Source organism: Vicugna pacos, chromosome 3 (genome assembly GCF_048564905.1).
Source record: "Vicugna pacos chromosome 3, VicPac4, whole genome shotgun sequence".
In the NCBI taxonomy this organism is placed as follows: domain Eukaryota; kingdom Metazoa; phylum Chordata; class Mammalia; order Artiodactyla; family Camelidae; genus Vicugna; species Vicugna pacos.
The window spans coordinates 47,462,349-47,485,170 of record NC_132989.1 but is presented as its reverse complement, the minus strand read 5'-3'; the positions used below and the strand labels follow the sequence as shown (position 1 = coordinate 47,485,170).

General features: G+C 39.2%; 2 long non-coding RNA genes across 2 annotated transcripts in view; both read left to right on the top strand.

Annotated features, from left to right (window-relative positions):
* The window catches only part of LOC116278187 (uncharacterized), a 210,820-nt gene extending 210,445 nt beyond the window's left edge, over positions 1–375 (top strand). The window contains exon 6 of the long non-coding RNA XR_004187583.2: positions 292–375. This is a non-coding gene — a long non-coding RNA (uncharacterized lncRNA). The remainder of the gene's footprint in view (positions 1–291) is intronic.
* Positions 376–5,713: 5,338 nt separating this feature from the next.
* Positions 5,714–22,822, top strand: part of LOC116278139 (uncharacterized) — a 34,943-nt gene continuing 17,834 nt past the window's right edge. The window contains exons 1-5 of the long non-coding RNA XR_012071258.1: positions 5,714–5,811; positions 7,074–7,193; positions 9,776–9,817; positions 11,244–11,315; positions 16,025–16,151. This is a non-coding gene — a long non-coding RNA (uncharacterized lncRNA). The remainder of the gene's footprint in view (positions 5,812–7,073; positions 7,194–9,775; positions 9,818–11,243; positions 11,316–16,024; positions 16,152–22,822) is intronic.

Below are 22,822 nucleotides of genomic sequence, written 5' to 3'. Positions count from 1 at the left end.
TGGACAATAGTTATAAATGCTAAACCACAAAAAATTTAAAATTTTTTATTCAGAGCAAGAGGATGGTGTCTTACAAATCTACTTCCATAATAGTACTTATGACATAAAGATGTATAAAGATTTAGAGTTGCTGACTGATCATTGCTTACAGAGACATATGCAGTTATTTAAAATGTCCCATTTGTCCTTTTACTCAGAATTCTAAGTAGTCCGAAGCCATCTTCCCAAACCGTGTGTTCTGTTTTTGTTTATTTGTTGTTTTGTTTGGTTTTTTGTATTCTCCTCATGTAGTGAAAGAGACTGAGAAGGGAGAAAACTAACAGCACACTCTTCCGTCAGTAAGCGTGTTTACCAACCTTTCAGCATCAGCTCAAGCATGCTGAGGGTTTGTTCATTCCAGTGTTATGTGAGTAAATTGAGAAAATTGGTTTCCTCTGGTAAAAGACACTTACACTTCAAAGTATTTTCCCTACATTCGTACTCCTGATTTTCCCTTTTTGATCTTTACATCTGTTGCTGTATAGATCCAAACGCCCTGAGATCCCTACCTCCCCTCCAACTATCTCAAACACATGGTTAGTATTTAACATTTAGAACTTCATTTCCATGTTTTATAGAGTTTAGAGTGAAACTGTCATTAGAAATGAAATTCAAAGAAAAGATAATATCAAATATGTCTTTAAGACCAAATTTATTCAGGGTTTTATATTCTAATCAAATTGGTTTTTCTAAATAAAAGGGGGGTTAGATTTCTAGGGCTGTTGCCATAGAGAAAAGTAATAGGAAAAATCTATAGGAAAGAAATTTAGGAAGTCTGGTGTAGCTGATTGCATTCGCGCTGGGGAAACACAGCAGGGCTGTGATATTATTACCTATATAATCGCTATAGCATGTCTGTTCTTGGGTACAGCAGAAGGATAGGAAATATGTCTGAGGAAAAGGGATAAGAGAAATAGGTAAACCTTTGTTACAAAGATTAAAATTGCTCAGAATTAAAATTTGCTATGAATTAATGTTTGGATATTTATCTCAGCAACAAAGAGCTTAAATTAAGTGATTTTCATCTGATGGTATGGAAATCAAGTGATTTCTTTCAGAAGCAATTGCTCCCTTGCTAAATGTTCACTGATCTCATCATGATCTAGCTGCCCTCTCTACCATCAAAGCAAGTTCTAAGCATATCTTAGAACAAGAGAATAAATACACTGATATGTGTGTCTCTATGAGTCCTCATGAGTTATATTAGCTGCTATAACAGACAATCCCAAAATTTCAGTGGCTTAACAAAATAAAAGTTTACTTGTTGCTTACATCTCAGTCCAGAAAGCTTGGGAAACTTCCTTGGGCAGATCTCCAAGTAGTGGCTCCAGGATAAAAGTTTCTTCTACCTTTGTTATGCCACCGTCTTCCACAGATGGCCTACATTCTCATCAAGGAAAGGGAAGAGAGAGCATGGACAATGATATAGGAAACATTATGACCAGGGCTGGAAGTTGCAGACAGCACATTTGCCCATAGTCCATGACCCCTAAATCACTTCAGTGGAAGTTAAAAATGTATTTTTCTTTTGTGCTCAGGAGAATGAAACAGGATTGATGGACATCTAATCAGTCTGTTACACAAATATCCCTTCTGTTCATCAAATCTCTATTTCAGTATTTCTCCCACACTGTCTTCTGATTACTACATCTAGCAAAATCCTATTTCTCTGGGCAAAGCATAGTCTTCTCACCCAGACTGGATGTAAGTAATCTAGTTGCTGCCACAAATGAACCTAAAAGATAAGTTATCTGTTCCTCATTTGCATATTCCTTGAACAGTGGTGTAACAGGGACAGGAAAACTGCAATCAACACTCCCATTAGAAAGAGGAAGAATACAAATCAAATAGTAGTTGATGGTCCTTCCCAGTTCCAAAGTTCTGCTAGACAGATGGGACAGTTCCTTAATTTGGCTTTGATTCACTGGGAGAAATTCCTTTGTCAGTTGTTCTCCATGGCCCCTGAGTCCATCTTCTGGGCAGCCTGTTTTTGCTTATTGTCCTCCTTGGTGATATCTGATGGAGATGTTTCAGAGGATGACCTCTTTAGAGACTGTAGAGCATTTAAAGCCCTGCCTGCTGTTCATGGAAGGTTGAGACTTGTCTTAATATGCATTCTCTAAAAATAAGATCCTTGAACAAGGATTTAGGTGCAGGCACTTTAACTGAGAGATGATCTGGAAAAGCACTGTGAGTTGTGGAGAAGTAAGACATAGAAGGAAGGAAAGTCAGTAAAGGGAGCATTCATGAGTAGGTTACCACAAGGGAGATTTTAGTAGAGAAACTGGAGCTCAAAACCTCTGAGGACCCTCTAAGAAACTATGTGGAACACAATTTCCATGAGAGGTACAGAAACTCCTGCCTCTCTTTGATTTAAGCTCACTCCTGGGGCACTAATTCCAAGCAGCCTGGAGGCAAAGTCCCCCAGAGCAGAGAGATAAAGGCCTGGGATGTGTCAGCTGTTTGCTGGGGTAGGCTGGGTAACTAAGGATGGTGCAGTGATAGCATTTGCTACAGGGCCCAAGAGTTACTTAAAATTCAAGCAGCAAGGAATTTTTCAGTCTGGATTCACTGTTTCTTTGGCAATACAATTCCCTCAACAACTTAATAGGCTTCCAATACATTTGCCATGAGCAGGTAAACACTTCCAACATTCTGAAGTACAGTTCTTAAATGAGCTTTGCTACTTTGCTTTCTCAGTCTCAGTGCCTCTCTCTTCCAATTTAATGATGGCTATCTCGAGGCTATCTGCAACCTGGAGGATGAGGTAATCTTCCTTATCAGTAAACCACCAGCCGGAATTAGGTGATGGTCAGCTAAGGGAGGCACACTCCCTTAATCTGATTTTTGCCTTGAGTTGCTTGATTCAACTAACAATTTTTTCAACCTAACTTCTCCTGTTTAGGATTTAGAAACAGCTTTTTCAACCAAACAGTTCTGGACTCCATTATTCCCTTTCATTTATGTTTGTAAACCAGCCAGTTCTTTCCTGAGCCCATCTCTTTTTGTAATACTTTGGAAAATACAGCCTATAATAGCTGGCCCATACTGATGCTCTGATTCATTTCAACCATTACCCTTAAAGCTGCAGGCTGAATAGGGACTTGTTCCAACCTCCAATTTATTGCAGGTAACAGTTGTACTAAATATTTTGCCACTGTGTCACAGGGACAGCCTTCTTCCCAGACTCCAATGTCATTTTTCCCACTACTTACTTCTCAACAGTTAATTCAATGCTGACTAATACATATATATATATTTTTAATGAAAGTACTTTACTTCTGATATAAATGTCTCTATTTGAATAAATAACCTTAGCTACTATAGCAAACAACCTCAAAATCCCAAAGGCTTAACAATGAAAAGGTATATTTGTCATGTGTACAGTCTGATGTGAGGGGGAAGGTCTCCTAGGAGGCTTCCCTCCAAATGAGGGTTCAGGCTGCTTCCATTCTGTAATGACAGAATGAGACATTGGAAGATCAGGCAGGGAATTTTAAGTCCAGACCTGGAAGTGGTAGGCATCCCTTCACTGACATTCCTTTAGTCCAAACCTAACTACAAGGGAGGTTGGAAACTCAGGTTTACATCATCCAGTAAGAAGAAATGGAGATTTGTCTAGCTTGTCTGTAGCGTAGTGACTGTTAAGTGTAATGTGTTACCCCACCAAAGCAGGGCTAGTCTTGAAACAAAAAAATCACTCACAATAAAATTCTATATTTATTATAGACCAGGTATGGGGGCAAAGGATTCCCTGATATCCTTTCAATCACACCACAGTCATTTGGTTTCTCATTCAATATTTAAGGCTTTTTCTGTATAAACAGTCTCTATTCTCACTAGGAAGTAAGCATCCAAGAAGGTTTGAGCAGAAATGCTCTGTCATTTCGGTGACCTATATTAAGGTGATGGCACACGTGATTTTTTTTGTTTCTGCTAATCTCCTAAAATGTGGAAACCCTGCCAATCCCTCTTAGAAATAGACATGGATGCAAGAATTTCTGTTTTTTACTTTCCTAGAGGCACCTTTGTTAAAACTGATATTCAACTGCCTAGAATATTTAAAACCTTGGAGAACAAAGTACGCACATGTTATATCACTTTTTACCAACTGCCTTTCTTCTTGGGGGTGGAGGGGGCCGCAAAAACAAAAACAATAACAAAAACGTTAGTCTTTAGGTCTCAATATGCATGAAGAAGTTTGCAGGTTAAGAAAAAATGGTAGAACTTGGAGCCCAGAGAATAGAAATTAGCCCAGGGCCTGACCACAGTTTTAAGAATGTTAGGTGCATCTAACTTACATGAATTCAAGTATCCATGCTCAGGATTCCGTTTTAAATATTATAAAAGGCTATAAAATTATATTTTGTATTTATACTAATTTTCAGATACTGTTGAATTTTTTTATATATTTTACATATACTATGTAGGGTTATATGCATCAAACCACCTATACTATACTTTATGAAGGATAAAAAGAATTTTTAAGGGTAATTTTGTGTAATTTTTTACAAATGTGGCCTTTTGAATCTCATGGCTTGGTGAGATACAATTCCACAGTAATCTCATTTCTGCACAGGACTGGTCTCCTGACTCAGCCTCCCTGCACTTTGACCTGATTTCCTCTCTGGCCAGCTCATCTTCTCTCCTGATCCTGGGCTCGTCTCCAACTTGGTAACAAACGTCACTTTTTGGATAATCCTTTTGTTTGTTGGCCTGGTTTTGACATTCTGTAAGACAATATATTAGCAAATACCTGAACTTTGCCAAATGTTTTCTAATCCAGTTGCTTCCTACAGCCAGTTGCTTGCCTAAAGCATTGATCTTGATAGTACCCTATGCACATCTGATGCAGCCAGGGACTCAGGAGCAGTCGGAGATCAGTTCAGGCCATTACTGATGGAACAGAAACCCCTTCTTTGCTGCAGCTGCATGGTCCTCAGCCACTCAGCTTTTGCCCACTTTGGTCTCTGCCACACTTTTCTATGCCCTAAAAATGTCTTCCTATAAGCCCTCATTTGCAAGAAGGAGCCTTCCTTTTCAGCAGCAAAAATCCGCTTGACCAAAGTTCCAGCTTCACCTAGGAATCTGAAGGGCTATTTCCTTTTAAATCAAGAAAAATTCACACTATTAATAAAAATAATAGCTACCACTTATTAAGTGCTTCCTAAGTGCCAGACACCATGCTAAGCGCTTCATCTGTGTGAACTCACTCAATCATCACAACAACCACATGAGGTAAGTACTATTATTATCTCCATTTTATGAATAAGGACATCAAGGAAAAAGGAGTTCAGTAATTTGCCCAAGGGCACCTTGCTTTGGAATAGAGGAGCTGGAATTTGAACTCAAACCTCCTGGCTCCAGATTCCCTTATCGAAGACTCTGGTTTTATCTGTCAATAAACAATGGCTTGTTGGTAATAGCCTTAGGAATGCTGTCGGCCATGACAGAAATAGAAGGAAATTTGCATTTTACCTGAAAAAAAAAAAACTTTCAAGATTGATACCTTCTGGATTTTTAGACCTGAATAAGTTCTAAGATGTTTTCACATTGATTAACTGAGGATGAACACTTAGTCCAGCATTATTATTTCAAAAAGTACTTACAGCTATTTACCGTGGCAGAAAATCAGTAGGAGTTGTCATTATTTAAATCTTGTTGCAGAGGCACTACCTTCATGGAGCTGTTTCCTGAGTGGGTGCTCAATGAGAGAAGACAGATATTCAATCACCTGGACCCCAGAAAACAGAGTGAAAAATGCAAAGTTGTGTAAGACTAAGTCACAATAGATATGCAATTAGCTTTGGGCATCTAGCCTTTGAATTGGTCTGTGACTGTACAATGGCGGAAAAAAAAATCTTAATTGCTCATTCAAGTCAGTCAAAACTTGAATCAAAATATAAAATTACAGACAAATGATTATTTAGTAGCACTTAAGTATAATAATATATGTATATATTTGTGTATGGCTGTATGTGTGTATACATAGACACCCCAAAATTATTGAGGTGTATACATACGAACCCCGAAATGTTTGGGGTATATACATACACTACAGTACTAACAAGACTTTGTAACTCTTTATTTGGGTGTTTGATGAATTAAGAGGTCTGGAGTATAACAGTGGCAGCGGCAGCAGGAGACTTCATATGTCATTGTTACATATATCATGCTTTCATTTGTATCATTTCGTGGTAGAGGGAGGCACCTCACGAAAGAGGAATTTTGTGTTTTTTTAAAAAAATCTCCAATTACAGAGAAAGTAAAATAAAAACAGCCCAAGGACTGTGAACAGACTTTAAGCCTTTCCTACTTAGGAGGCAATTATCTGAGTGTGCTCAATTTAGGCTCTTGGGCGCTTCTTCCTGTAGCCTGCCCTTGGGACAGTACTCGAACGCCCACCAGCAGAGTTCAAAGACGGGGAACAGTAGGCAGTTGGCCATGTGATACAACCCAAAGGATATGACAGGTGTGTTTGCCCCAAGATATCTGGCCTCCCTGTTACCCACACCCTCCCCATTGTGAAATTTCCCCTTCTTGCCTTATTTTTTCTGCCCAAGTTATGCCTGAAGATTGACTCTATTAAAACAAACACGTTGCTTATGAGACCTTACATCTTAACTCAGCAATGGTCATTTATGCAGTGACCCAATATTTACTTGGCAGACCAGATCACATGTTTCCTGGGAAGACTCAAGGTGCTGAAAGAACGTGACACTAGGCAAGACTGTTTAGTAAGGAGAGGAGGAAGAAAGGGAGTCACAGGAGCTATCCTGAGTGTGCAGTACTAAGCTCAGGCATCGCCAAGGGAGAGAGTGGTCAGGAATGAAAAGGCAGCTCCCAAAGGGCACTGGAAGGGGGCCAAGGACCTCAGCTAAGTGGAAGACGGGGAGAGGCTTCTGCCAGATAATAGAGGAAGAAAGCAGAAAACAAAATATATATATATATGGTTTGTGAAACTTATTCAAAAGTTTTATTGGGAAAGAGATCAGAATATAATGACTGAAACAACTCAAATTCATTCTCTTCAGGTCATCCACATTTTTATCTTCATGAATGTATTCATTTCCTCAGCCTACCATAACAAATTACCACAAAAAATAAGAGAAATTTATTGTTGCAGTTCTGGAGGCCAGAAGTCCAAAAAAGAGGTCAGTATGGTCATGTTCTCTCTAAGGCTTTAGGGGAGCATCTGTTCCAGGCCTTTGTCTTATCTTTTGGTGTTGCCGGAAATCCTTTACGTTGTTCTTGGTTTGTAAACAAACCACTCCAATCCTCTGTCATTACAAGATGTTCTCCCTGTATCTCTCTGTATCTCTTGATTAGAACCCACCTTAACCGAGCATGACTTCATTTTAACTTAATTACATCTTCAGAGACCCTGTTTACATATTAAGGTCACATTCTTAGGTACCCAGGGTTAGGACTTAAACACATCTTTTATGGGGACACAGTTTAACCGACAAAATGGTCTTTTTCCAAAGAGCAACGATACTTACATCCTGTTTGTCATTTTCCCAAAACTTTCCCACAGTTCAGATGCAATCATTCAACAGAGGAGTGGTGGCCACTCCATTAAAGGAAGCCATTGAGGAAAACTCTTATCAGTGTCATTATGAGACTGAACAGTTCCTAGAAACTTAAGATCATATTCTTATTATGTTCTTCCATTTGGAACTTTACTGGCGTCAGCACTTCCATAAAGTTTTCAGAGTTTCACCCTTGGCAATGATCCAACACATGAGCACAGCAGTAAGGCGTTGGCATGAAGGAATAAAGGACCATTGTTAGGACGAGGAGTGGCAGCCCAGGAATAAGGAAGAAAGAGAGGAGCTAATCTCAGGGGCAAAGTAAATTGCACACTAAATCAGTGATATCCATAATACCAAACAAAGAATCTTAAAAGACAGGTTCTTATTTAAAAGAGAGAGGTGGGGGGAGGAGACAGGAGAGACAGGTTTTGAACAGGACAAAAACTTGGAATAGCAGCTGGATATAATTAACATACAAATAGAGTTTTGATTCTATAATTTTCCCCATCTTTAGTTTTTACAGCACACACCCAGATTCCAAGGAATGCAAACAAACTAAACTGAATAAATGAAACTGAGGTTACCAATGACATCCATTGAAAATGGGCCAGCATTTGTATACCTGCACATCCGTGCCAACCACAAGCAGCTGAGACAAATCAGAGGCTACTGTCTCCATATTTAGGATATAAGCCATGAATAGCTAAAGTTTCAGAATAACACTCCTAAGTGAAATGGAGACACTATTAAAATCAGGATTGGCCATTCACAATGCAGTTTCATCACACTTGAATTAGAAAACTTGAAAACCTTTAGCGGTGTTAGGGATAAAAATGGTCTCTCAGCTCTTTAAAGTTGGTTAGGAAACGACTTTAAGATCTGAATCTAAACATTAAATGATAATACTGTAAGAACTTTGGCCTCCAATAAATTGGCCCTTATAACTTCATTTATGAATTCTACCTAAGCAAAGGCCACTTGGAATTAAGTCCTGAGCTGATTTCTCTGGCTACTTTGCTAAAACATCGGCAGAAACTTATTGAACACCTACTGTGTGCCGCACACTGTTCTGGAATGAGACATACTGGTGATTCCAAAGAAAACAAGACAGAGGAGCCCTGACTCCCTGGAGATTACATACTCGCAGATGAGATGGACCAGTATGTCTCATTTCAGAAACAGGTATCCAGTTGGGTGTAAAAGAGATTTGGGGGGTTTTGGCTTTTCTTCCTACTACAAAATTATTCTAATATCAGCTACTTCTAGTAACTAGAAGTTTATTCTGGATTTTAACATCCTTTTACAGACGCTATAGAAATAAATGTAAAGATGTTACAGTATGTTTCATAAACTCTATTGGAAGATCTGAAAATTAAGCTTACCAGGTCAAAAATTTTGACATGCTTTCATTATTTGGTCCTAAGAAAAAAACTTAGCAGTGTGACAAGTGGAAAGAGTCACAAGCTGCGAGACAAGGGGACGTGTGTTCTCATCTTAGACCTCCTCTATCTTTCCAGGTTTCCTCACAAGGCTTTAATTTCATAGCCTGTGATGTTGAGGGCTAATTTGATTCATCATTTTTAAAGAATTATTCAGGTACCGCTGAAATTCCTGAGAAGCTTTGGGTTTTGCAAAATTTAGATTTAAAACCATAATTTTTCAAATAATTTAAAAACTTTTAAAAATGTAACAAAGCAAATAGCACAGTTAAATAATGTTTTATACCAAATTTTAGCCCATTGGAAACTATCTACCAACCTGATCATTTATGCATGCAGGTTAACAAATGTTTGTATAGACCTCATAATGATCTCCGGGCATACATTTGAACTTCTTAAAATTGGATTATTGATAGAGTAAGTAGTCATTCCGACCTGGCCTTTCAATAAATTTGTCCTTTCCTATATGCACTTCATGGAAAATGATTCGAGGAAGTACCTACGGCAACAGGCTGCACTTGTTCATGGCAGCCCAAACTTTGCCGGAGCCACAGTGGAACAGCCAGCTATGTAGTAACAAAGAAGCCTAACGCATATATTGTCATACCATAATATAAGTAGTTTGAACATCTTCTTTGTTAAGTTTTTTGGTAACTTTATAGCCTCCCTTATATTATCTTCTCGATAAAGAATGCAAATATGTTAGATATTGATAAGAATCCAAATGTTTTAAAGAGAATTAACCATTGCTCCACTTTCAAGTTTCCAGGTCAGTTTATTTGAAGAAAATCTTGAGATTTTAAGGTGAGCTGTTAAAGTCGTTTATCATTTGCACCTATTTATTGGTGTGAATTGGAATTTTTTTCAATATTGGGCTAGCAGTGCAAAATACAAAAATAAGATTAAAGGTTGAGACTGCATTTATCATCTATAACCCAGAGTTCACATTTTTTGGTTCATTAAAACAGTGTCATTTTTCTCATTAATTCAGCTTTAGAGTGATCAGATGTTACAAATGTGAACTTTTAAAATAATTTTCAGCAATGGCACTGCTCTCATCTTTTTTATATGGAAAGGGTTTTACATGATACTGAATTAGGAAAAAATATTTTTGTGAAAAATGTTTTATAACTATTCTAGTCATGGGTTGCTTGTTTTCAAGAAACAGAAATCTACTCCAGCTAGCTCTAAGTAAATAGTAACAGTTATGGACTACACTGTTGGAAAACACAAGCACTTCCAGTTCACCTGTTCACAATGGCCTTAGCATGGCCTTCAAGGCCCTGCAGACTCTCTCCTCTACATATCACTCTGATCTCCAGTTCTCCCAGTCTCCTCCCGGCTTACTCTGCTCCAGCCACACTGACATTCTTGCTTTTCCCCAGCACCACCTTTGTTCCCATCTTGGCATTTTCTGCTCTCTCCTTGGAACTCTTTGTCCAGCCATCAGAGTAGCTTGCTTTCTCACTGCCTTCAATTGTCACTGTCACCTTAGAGACTCAAACCTTGGTCAACTGATAAAAATAACATTACTCTCACATGCCTTTCTGGACCACAGTATCCTTTGCCACGTCTACCATTTTCTTCAAAGCACTTCTAATGCTCTCACTCTTTCTCTCACCATATATATGTAAGTTTTCCTTCATTTCTTCCTCACTTTCTTGCTCCTTCCCTCCCTCCTTTCCTTCTTTCTGTCTTTCAGTTTTCTCTTTTAAATTATAAGCTCCCTGACAAAGGCAGGACATTCATCTGTCTTGTTTACCACTGATTCTTTAGAACCTAGAATATAGTACAACACCGAGTCCCAAAAGAGATGACTCAGTGTTGCTGTTAAGTAAATAAATAAACAAGTGAATGAATGAATGACTGGACAAGACTCTCAGTCAGGTTACAGAAGGAGTGAAACTGGCAAGTCAGAAACTTAGATCATTCTTTTATTTGTTGTAGAATCTTATGTTTTCTCATCTCTCTTGCTCTCTCCTGCCTTTCTCTCTCTTTCTTTTTTTTTTTGTTTGTTTGTTTGTTTGTCAATTGAAGTCTCCTATTCCTGACCTAACATTTGCTTTTTCTTCTCACTAGTCAATTTGCACACAGCTGAAAATTACCTACATGACCTACAGCTCAAGTGCTCCTCTTTCTCTGGTTGTAATCCTGTCTTATAGTGCAAATACTCAAATGAGATAAAACATTTGGCTCAGTTTAACCTCTAGATTTACTTACCCCTTTTCAGGTCCCGGAGATGTGACAGGAGCTCAACATCACAGGGACCCAGCGTGGCCTTCTAGGATGACCACTTCAGCAGGTACTGTCAAGGATATCAGTGGCAGCTTAAAAGGGGGAGATTCTGCTAGGCCCAGTGTGTTGGCTAAAACACAATGACAACAACAACAAAAAAGCACTGATGAAGATGATTTCAAATTGTCTCACCTAACTTTAATACCTTAATATCCCAATAGGAAAGTTAAATATATTTTAAGAAGCTTTTTCACTTGTTTCCTTTTCCACTTCATTTTTTATTTAGGATTCTTTCCATTGCAAATCATTGAAACCATATTTCAAAATTGCTTAAGCAAAAAAAAAAAAAAGAAAGAAATCTGCTTTTATCTGGCCCTTATAATCAAACAAGACAAGGTATTCTGAATTCAAGCAAAGAATGAGCCAGAGCTTAGATGGTTTGATCTGTAACTTTTTGTTGCTGAATTTTTTGTTCTCATTTCTCAACTTAATATCCTCAATATTGGCTCCAGTCTTATGGCTTCAGACTGACAGCCAGAAGCTCCCATGGCTATATCCTCCTAAATCCATGTACACCTCAAATGCCCTAATGAACTGATTAGGACACGCTCAAATTAATTACAAGTGTTAGAGGAATGTGATTTGTTGTTTGGCTTAGGCGTTGGCTATATGCTCTGCCTCTAGAATTGGAAACAGAGTCAACTCAACTAGGTTCACATAGCTGAGACTAGTGGAGAGGAGTTTCTACCAATGTATAGCCTGGATGCCAAGCAGGAAAACAACAGATTTCTACCATAGTTGACATAGTACTCAAATAGTGATACCTGGAAATAATTTCATACAAAACAATGAAATCTTCTAATCTTCTTTTTTTGCTCTGCTAACCTCACATGAACAGACTATCAAAACCAAACCATTTTTTTCCAGTGGTCTGTGGATAAAACATTACACACTTTATATTCACACTTTACCCTTTATTTTTGGCTGAATGACTAATTCTACTGATCAGCCCTCAGTAAAGCACCCACAAGATTCTAGTCTCTAGACATGTACATCAGGAAGGGAAGTGAACGTTTAATCAATTAATATTTGCTGGCTAATGCCTTGACATTTACGAAGGCTGGGCACATCTGCATGAAACTCTAAAATAAAATTAGGAAAGTGATGAAGAATAAGACTTGATAAAAAGAAGCCAACTGAACCCAAAAAAATAGATACATTTCTTAACCATTATGCGATTTCATATGACCCTCACTGTACCCATTGAGTGAAAACTACTTGTCAGTTCCTTCCACCCATCACCAAACAAATGAATAGCTCCATTTCATGGATTCACAATCAACTGACTGATGAAATATTTCAGTGTTCAATAAGCTGTCTAAGCATTTTGTAGTACAATGCCTAAGCAGATAGAAAATTCAAACCCAAATTTATTTTGTGTTATAACTGTTTCCAAAAGAACAATCAGCAGTTTTTATGTTGAGAGGAAGTAGGCCATAGAAATTTAAAGGTTCTGCTTTGGTGTCAGACTGCCCGAGTTCAAATCCTAAATCTGTACTTACTTGTACTTCCATTTCCTCATCAAACAAATGAAGATAATAATAGCAGCTGTCTCATGAGGTTGTGACAAGGATCAAATGAGTCGATCTGTATGAATTTTGTAGAAGCTTCTGGTAGTGCCCAAGGAGTGTTACCTATAACCTTCTTTTATTTATTTTTTTCGTCTCCCTCCCTCTCGCTCTCATCTCTCTTAATTTTGATTTTTTCTTCACATTACAAAATGCTATTAACTTACTTTGTGGACATCTCACTTCTATATGATGCATAATGCAAAGTGGTCCAGCCATGATTGAGATATAATCACCAAAGAGATGTCTTTGACAGAGGTAGAGTAGCTGACAAGTTGCTAAACACAATGTTAAACTGTTTGTTATTGTTGAGGAGTGGGAAGCGTCTCTTTTAAAAGACTCTCAGGTTTAACGCCAAGATGATTAATATTCACAGCGGACAGACTAGTTTATATAGCCAGAGACACTGAGGTCAGCCGGGATAATGGAAGAGCATGCTTATTCCTGAGTCTGTAGTGACACATACTTACATCTCTACCGAGCCCCGGCACCTCAGGCTTGTCAAGATGAGGTGTGTCCATACGGTTGTAAAGATTCAAACCTTACAAATGAGCATCGTGTAGTCATAAGCATTTGAATGAGTCATGGCTTATTTTATGGGTGTAGCTCATCTTCAAAGAAAGATTGAATTGACCATAAACATCAGATCATGGAACGAGCTTTTCCAAAGGCTCCTCATAAAAAACACAATAAAAATAAATACAGCTATTTCCTAAAATTTAAAGTCTCACATAGATTTATTGTGAATCTGATGCATCGTTGTTCATCGTCTCTTTTTTGGATGATATCTGTACCGCTGAACTGAGTTTCTGAAATGTCAATGAAGCTATTTGTATTAATGTACATAATCAGGTAGAGGAGGCAACCTCAGTACAGCGTAGGATAAGAGAAAATTTGAAAACATTTGCATTTTCACTCTGTTTTCCTATTTTCATGTGACTATCAGATGTCTTGTTGACATATCAGTTCTAGGCCTCTCAATGTGTAATCTGATGTGACCTCAATAATATCCAAACATGAAGTGATCAAAATGTCAAATATTTCATGATAAAAACAAACATGTGTTTATGTAATCTTCTGAGGATTCTTAGGTGTCATAGGAATTAGAAATTTTTTCAGCAGACTTTCATCTGTTGCCTTCTTAGGTGTTGTTTTCAGCTCACAGCAAAAAATTACAGGTCCATGGAAACAAAAAATCCAAAGTTCAAACATAAATATATATGTTTCCTTTTCCAAAGGAAAATCTATATATATTTAGATTTGTAACCCACCCTGAATTTTCTGAAACTAGACATGAAGATCATTTTCATGGACAATATAAATGATATTTTTTGTAGCTCTCCGTAAATATGAAATCAGTTAACACATACTGTTTTAGCATACCTATTACTCCTCAGCACCAAGTAGGTTCTGTGGGAAATTTAGAATAACTGTGAGAGGCAATCTCTGCACCCTAGGAGCTTACATTTCAGTGGGAAGGTTATACTATGTGTAAACTACATCAGACATCATGAGGCAGGCAATAATTTGCGAAGTTTTTGGTATAAGTTAGCTTATTGTTAGGGTTTAGAAGACAAAGACAAGAGCAAGGGCATAAGTTTGATAAAATTCAGCAAATGGAGAAATAAGTCTTGGATTGAACATTAGTGGATTCACAGAACCCAGAAGAAAGATGAACAATGAATGAAGCCTCTTGATACGGAATGCCAGTGGGTTATTTAAGAGATTGGCTTAAGTAACAATAACATCATTAAAAAATGAATAAAGAATAGAATTGATGCTTAGAAAAATCTCCAGGTTTCCTTGATAAAATAGGGGTAACTTGATAAAACAGGGATAAGTCAGGGGTCAATTCAGGATTTCAAACTTGGGTGACCTAGAGAAGATCTTTATTAGAGACATTGGGAGTTAGAAAACAGTGCTCAAAAACAAGAGAAGTTTTATATAGAAGATATTACCATCGAGGGATGGGTATAGCTCAGCAGTAGATGACATACTTAGCAAGCATGAGGTCTTGGGTTCAATCCCCAGTACCTCCATTAAAAAAAAAAAAAAAGATGCTACCATTGAGGTGACAGCAAGATATCTCTTTGTGATGTCTGGCACACAAAGGGAAGTGATACAGGGGAGTAGAATTTTGGAGAGAGATCTGTGAGTCCTAAGGTAAAATTTTCAATATCACTTATGTTCTACCTATGAGCTTACTCAGTAGTGTCCAGTATCTCCCCTTCCACCACACCCACCCAGGAACATTACTAGAATACTTTTTTTTTAATGAGCTACATTCTACCACTCTAGAATTATTATTACCATTTTGTCTACATCAAAAATTATTCAACTCTAACAGATCATAACCATTTGAGCTATGTTGTCTAAATATCCCTCCCTCCCAATACCCGTGGAGTTTATCAGTATCATGCATTAGATGTGCCTGACTTTATTTTTTCTATGAAGTCAAGCATGCTACTGTAGGCTAACCTAGTGTGATTCTGAAGCATTAATATTTTACATACACTATTATTCCATGTAAGTGCATTGAAGCATAAGAAAATTTCAATGTTTTTAGTTTTTCTTATTTCCTTTATCTGAGTCTTAGCAGTTATGCTAAAACAATTTTATAATATCCCTATTATTAAATTCAGAATGTGTACCCAAAAGTATGCAGAGAATTATTTAAACTATATTGTATTTTCCAGTCCTGGCCAAATCATTTGACCTTTCATTAGATACACAAAAGAATCATAGATGGATGTCCTAGGTGGTTAAAAGCAAGACTAGATTTAGTGGATGAAGGGCAAGAATTCGGAAGACTGTTACATATGTGACCCCTAAGTAAAGCATTTTGGCAAATAGAATTGCCCTGCATGGAATCTTAGACTTCTGAGTTGAAGAGTACCTTAGAAGTCCTCTACTGCTCACATTTCTTAGGAAGGATTAGGGCTGGGACAAGTGCAGAGGGCTTCTCAGTGGAATTTCTTTCTTAGGCTGTCCTGCTCCTACTTGGGTAAAAGTTAACATTCAAAAATGACCACAAAACCCTAGTTCCGAAGCTTGACCACTCTTTTCCCTAAAGAAACTCTAAAGGATTATTACAAAGAAGGTCACAAAAATAGCAAGAGAATCACTAAGATCAGTGTTACTTTTATAGCTGACACTCCTAGAAGTCCTTGGAAGAACTGCAACTACAAATGGATACCTGAAGACTAGCTCCATCTCTCACTAGCTGCCTGCTCAACCTCGCTGGATCTGTCTCCCCTCCACTAAGCCAGATGCTCGTAAGTTCATATCCAGCCCCATCATTCTCTAATTCCATGTGTATACTCAGAGTCTCATGAAGCCTGTCAAAAGGGTTCAGGATGGCAGATTCTGTTTACAGCCAAGATTCCACTTTGCCAATTTTATGGGCATGTGAATTATTGTTTAATGCCTTGACAATAACTCCTTAAACTTAGAGAAGCCTGCTATCCAAAGCACTTTTTTACCATTTGATTGATTCATGAGTGTAATATAATAATCTATGGAAACAATGGGAATACTAATTTTTCAGAGTGAAAAAAATAAACATAAGAAATTAAGTGTACCTATTCACCTACAGATGACAATTTTGATCAACAGTATAATCCTGTGAAGACCTGCAGGAAATTTATTGCCCTGTATTTTAATTTCACTTTAGGTGAAACTATTTGCTTCAGTATCCAAAACCAGGTCACTATTTTTCCCAAATTTTAAAAATTTTTTCCAGGCTATTTGTTTGCATTTGAGAAAGAAAAAAAATTGGGAAATGCAATTATTCAATTTCTAGAAAAAATTTTCAGAATCAAAAACATTTTGTATTTGATAAATAAATCCCTTTATCCTCCCATATCTGCTCATATATTGCCGGAAAATTATGGAACCAGGGGTTGGTGGGGGGAGGAGGGGGCGTAGTAATCATTGCTAGAGGTTTTTGTTTGTTCATCTTACTACCTGGAAAACCAGATTGCCAAATTAGACCATTGAAATGCATTCTTACATGAGTCAGACAAAATAAACGTTTGAAAAAGATTGATATTTGCCTCTGTTCAGTGGTCCCCAGTGGCAAGGGACCCATCTCCAGTGTCTCAGCACGTCACACCTCCATGAAACCTGCTGCATGGCAGCTAAGCCTGTGGAAACAGCGATGAATCATAAGAGTAAGGGAATCCCCGTGTCAGCACCCGCTGAAAGCAGCAGCTGAAGCCCTGTCCACGCTGGGAGCAAGACAGCCTGTGCGGGAAACCTGTTTCACCACGCCGGGTGGTTAGCCTTGCTCACTAAGCGTCTGCTTTTGCCTGCTCATTCTCTAAGTGCATCCAGCTTACAGTTTCTTCCTGGTGAGTGTCCCTCAGATTCTGGAATGTTCTGCAGCATTTCTTCACCAGGATGGGTGGAAAGGTCACAAGCACTGTCCTTCCACTTGAGTTTTGAGTTTGGCAAAAGGCATCTTTTCCTTCTTCAATATATTTTCCACATTTTCCTGATGATTTCTTCTCACTTAATGGAGTTTTTTGATGACTGTGACCCCCTCATGAATCCAGCTAGCTAAGTTAAGGAGGGAGTGGGTTTAAACACTGAGTTTCTCTCCAACAAAATCATCGTTCTTCAACATTCAACAAGAACCAATAAAGCAGAAGGCCTGAATCAGGCTCAGAACCACTGTCTGACAAGGACAAGCTTGCTACAACTCAGCTAGGATGGTGATAAACATGGGCTTCAGCATTTCAGACTCTTGAATCTGGAAAACAACTCAGCTAAAATTTATATACACTGTGTAATGTGAAGCTTGGCTAAAAGGAAAGCTGCCCTTGGAAAGAGATAGATGATTTTAAACAAGGCTAATTTAAAAACCCCAAATCAAAGATAAATCAGCTTTCTGAACTTAGAGGGGGAGCCTCCATGGCAGAGGTCCACACAGCCCACCGGCGGAGGAGTCTCCATCCCTCCCTGCGAAGAACACAGACCCGGGCAGCTGGGAGGATCCCTCGGCGAGTTCTCTGGCCATCCAGGAAAGGAGACTCCGGCCCTTGAAAAAGGCATTAATCACATTTGGTTCCTTGTACCTGAGAAAAAATAGCTATCTATGGGATCTGATTTTTTTGTGTTTCAAACTGGAGAAAGCTTTTATGATGTCTCTTGGTGAAATATAACCGCTCTCTCATTCTAAGCAGCCTCTAAATTCTTAAATGTGTGTAAATGGAAAACATGCTGTGGGTCTTTATTCCACTGAGCAGCAAGAAATAAATCAGAACCCACTCCCCCTTCTCACACCCCAACTCAGTCACTCCCTTGATACTTCACAGATGTGCAGCATTGGAGGGAAGAGCAAAAATGCTTTATAAAATTAATATGTGCAAACTGCTTTATTTACCATAAATGCCTAGCCTGGGGCTTTCTCTGCTGTGCCCTGTCAAGATATTAAGCTGAGTTCTTGCCTCCTGCCAACCAAAAAGTTCGCCTTTGTCAGACAGAAGGGTCTCCATTTTCCATACAGGAGAGGCAGTTGGTGGTGACGTGGTACTTGACATATAAGGTGAGGCGGCTGCAAGTTAGTGGTAAACAAAACAGTTCATCCTGAATGTATAAAATGTGTAAATCATCTTAGGATCCTGCCGGGTTCAAAGTCCTAAATAAATATCTGTCATTACTATAATTGATATGAAAGCGAATGCTGGAGACCCAATAGATGCATACAAATGCTGGAACTTGCATCCGTGGTTCATTCATATCTAAAAATATGTAGAAGATATACCACCGAGCTCATGAAAGGCATTTAACTGATTTTAATAGCAGTCATTACATTAGAAAATGAGACTTCCTCTTGTAACAGAGATGAACTGGGAAGAAACAAAGGAGGAGAGGTAACTAGTGCAGCGCCCCAGTGCCCTGCCAGAATTACTGCTCATCATTCTTGCTTTCAGCAGTTAGCCGGCTCCTTTTGTCAAAGACTACCACCATCTAATGAAACAATTAGGGCTTGACAGTTTAAATATGCTATTTTGTTCTTTTCAAGCGTAAGTGCCAGCCACTGAGACAAACTATATCCACCACCTTCCTATCAGCAGAGCCATTGTTATCCCAGATAGAATGCCCTAAAAATAAAATCCATTTTGTATGTGAAGCTTCATCAAGTCAGGTCATGTCTGCTCCTCGGGGCAGATTGCAGTGTACTAATTTCATTATGCTATTTTTAAATGTGGCCTCCCTGGATCTTTTCATATGTCCTACATAGCTCAACAAGGCGCCAAGTTAATGTTCAGGGCTCTCTTGCTAGTCACCTCTGCCCACCCTGCTCCACCTCTAACCTCAGCAACCTCTCCAGGCCTGGATGGTTAACGAGATGTAAGCGCGCTATAATGATGGATGTGTTCCCCCTTAGATCAGCATCACTACTGAGCACTGTCCAGCACACGAGCTATTAGAAGATCAAATTGGCATCAGTTTCCTGAATTCATTATTAAAGTTGCTCCAGTTTTTTCAACAAATTCACAAAAAGAGAAAATGGCTTTCTAAGATATCTTAAGCTGTTTTTAAGTCTCTGTGTACGTATTTCTGTTTTGCCTCTTGTATAAAATTTATTTTTTTAGTTACAAAGTTAACACATGCATAGGTTTATGAAGAGTGCAGAAGAAGAGCATGTCATTATTCATGACTCTTTCCAGTCTACTAGAAACCCAGCTCAAACTTGATATGCAAAAAGGGGTATATTGTTCATATAATCAGAGCTAGAAGTAGCTTCAGTCACAACTGGATTGATTATGGCTCAAATTAATGCCATAAGGACAAGATTTTTCTCTCCCAGTCTCTCAGTTGTACTTTTCCTTGTGTCATCCTGTGTCTCTGGGAAGCCTTCTCCTGGTGGCCCACAACAGCCCCGGGCTTACATCCTACCAGCTGAGTAACATTAACATCTTCTTCCTAACTGTTCTAATGAAAGTCTCAAATTGAGTTTCATTAGCATGGCTTGGGTATGTGCCCATCCCTAAACCTATCAGGGTTTAGCCTGGCCAGGGGAAGTCTTTGATAGAGCAGATTTTTGTTATATGCCCCTCACAAAGCCAGAATTTTAGATCAACCTCATAAGCCTCATGGCCTGAGGAGGGAGGTAGGGTTCGCCAAAAGAACATCATATATACCATCATAAGAAGGAGTAGCTGCTGAGCAAATAACAACAAATGTGCAAGACAAAGGCCTCTGTCCTCACAACCTAAAACTAGAATCAAAGATATGTCTTAATCCTAGAGAGTCTGGAATGTCTAGGACTACTTCTAAAAACTTCAATAAATTTGTACTAATTAAAATAATAAACTTTTCCACACAGGAATTCAGAAACCATCAGGAGATAATGCAGGGAATAATGAGGAAATCATGCAGGGCAGAGAGAGAAAAGACAATGTGTGATGAGAAGTCACCAAGGCATAGGGTCCACAAGTTCCAGTCCCTGCTGCACACACACATTGTCAGTATGTTGTCCCCCCGCCTTCTGGCCGCCATTGTTCCTGATGAGAAGTTGCTTATTAATCTTCTTAAAGTTCCCTTGTATGTGATGATTCATTTTTCTTTTACTGCTTTCAAGATTCTCTCTTTATCTTTGGCTTTAGACATTTTGATTATGATGTATCGAGGTATGGATCTCTCTGCGGTATCCAACACAGAGTTTGAAAAAATAATGGCTAAAACTTCCAAATTTGATAAAAGTATTACGTGACCAGAAAGCTCAACAGATGTATCTTCTGCCGATTTCTCTCTCCCCTCCTCCTCTGGGTACTCCCTTTACACATACGTGTATGGCATCTCACATTTCTAGAAGGCTCTGTCTATGTCTTTTTTCTCTCTGTCCTTTGGATTATGTGCTCACTGTTGATCTAACTTCAGGCTTACTGATTTTTTTCTTTTGCCAACTCAAACCGACTTTTGAGTCCTTCTTAGTAAGTTTTTCGTTTTGGTTATAGTACTTTTCCACTTCAGAATTTGATTCTCTTCAAACTTTTAGTCTTTTCATTGATATTCTCCATTTGCTAAGACATTGTCATCCTTTCCCTTAATTATTTAGACATGGTTTCCTCCAGTCCTTTGAACATATTTTTAATAGATGCTTTGGAGTCTGTGTCTGCTAAGTCCAGTATCTTGGCCCCTCAGAGGCGGTTGCTATTACCTGCCACTTTTCCTGTGTATGTGTCACACTTTCCTGTTTCTGAACACATCTTGTAACTTTTCATGGTAAACTGGACATTTTAGATAATATATTGTAGCAACTGTGAATATTGATATCCTCTGAGGAGTTGCTGCTGCTGTTGTTTGAGCATTTGTTTATTTGTTTGATGACTTTGTTGAACTGTTAAGTCTACTTCCCCTGTAATGTGCAGTCTCTGATGTCTCTGCTCAGATTATTTTCCCCTTGTTTTTATTGTTTACCCTGGCTTTTTGGGGGGTTGTTCCTGAGTCTACTTACGGGTCAAAAGTTGTTTTAAGCCTCCATGGTCAGTTAGACTTTACCCATTACCACTGGATGTCTGTGTGGCTTGGGGACTGCCATCACAATTCAGGGAGTTTAAGTTTTTGCCTCACCATCAGCCAGAGACTAGTAGCTTGGAAGTTCCCTCTTCAACCTCTCCCGAGAGGGTACAGTTTGGGGCATGTACTCAGTCTCTCCAACTGCCAGGGATGCACATAATTTTATTTTTAAGCCTGGCTTCCTAGGGCTTGGCCCTGGGCTAGAGCAGTTTACTGTTCAGCCAGTGTTTTGTCAAGAGGTTGTGCTTAAATCCCTTGTGCCAGTAAGGCTTCTACCCTGTGTTCGGGAATCTGTGTGCAACTTGGGGAATGATTTCAAATCAGCCCAATTCCTGGATTCTTTCTGAGTAAGTACCTGGTAGATGGGCACAGCCCTTCCTCCTCACAGGGTTGACTGTGACTCCAGGAGTTATTCTTGGCTGTCTCTTTCTGTGGTTCTCTCTCTTAAACTTTTGGCTGTTCTGCTATTTCACTTGCTGCTACCAGTATCATGGAGCTACCAAACCCTCTTAATTGCACTCCACCAAGGTCTCCATTGTTTTCAAAAATACCCTTAGGCCTGGAATTCTGCAAGCTCTGTTCCAAATATAGTCAGCCCCCTCTAACAGAGCTGTTTACAACTTTCTTCTCTCCCTGAGCAGAACCTCTCCACTGTGACACAGGAGCTGAGGCAGTGGTCTGTCTCTCCCTAGTGACACCCCTGCTCTACAAGTGGGTGCTGGAGTTGGGGTTAGTAGCCCCTTGTCTTCTCAGCTTGCCCGCCCCTGCCCTCCAGTGTGGAGCATCCACACTGCCAGGGCAGGGGCAGTTGGAGCCCCAGTATTCTCAGACTGCCACACGGGTAGAGTCTCTGCCCTGTAAAGGGCTGATGAGGGGATGGGAACCTCAGTGCTTTCAGCCACACCTGCCCTAAATAGAGGTTCAGTAATATGAGTAGGAAAGGGGGATTGATAAGCACCTGCAAGCCTGAGCCCTTGCAAAGGGAAAACATAGCCCTGGACTGGGAGCTCGGGGAAAAGCCAGTCCCCTCCCCTCCACTCCCACACCCTCTAGTCTTCTTGGCTGCACCCAGAGTAGAACTCCCAGAAAAAAGTTTCCCAAACACAGCTGAGAGGAAAGAGAAGGGGGCTGTGGCTCAAATGCCAGGGACGCTGACTGTTCTCACTGCAATTGAGTAGATTTTCTTGAATTAATGTTTCTCTGTTTGCTGTATGGCCTTAGGACAGTTTCTGGAGCTATAATTTCATATAAATATATTTATTAAATATATATATATAAATATAATTCTCATCAGTTAAATGGTTGTCTTGCTGGGAAAAGGGTCTGCCAGGCTCCTCACTGCCATTCTGAAAGTCCCTCCACACTCACATTTAACTGCTGTTGCTGTTAGTTACAAATCCACATCATAAGCCATTCA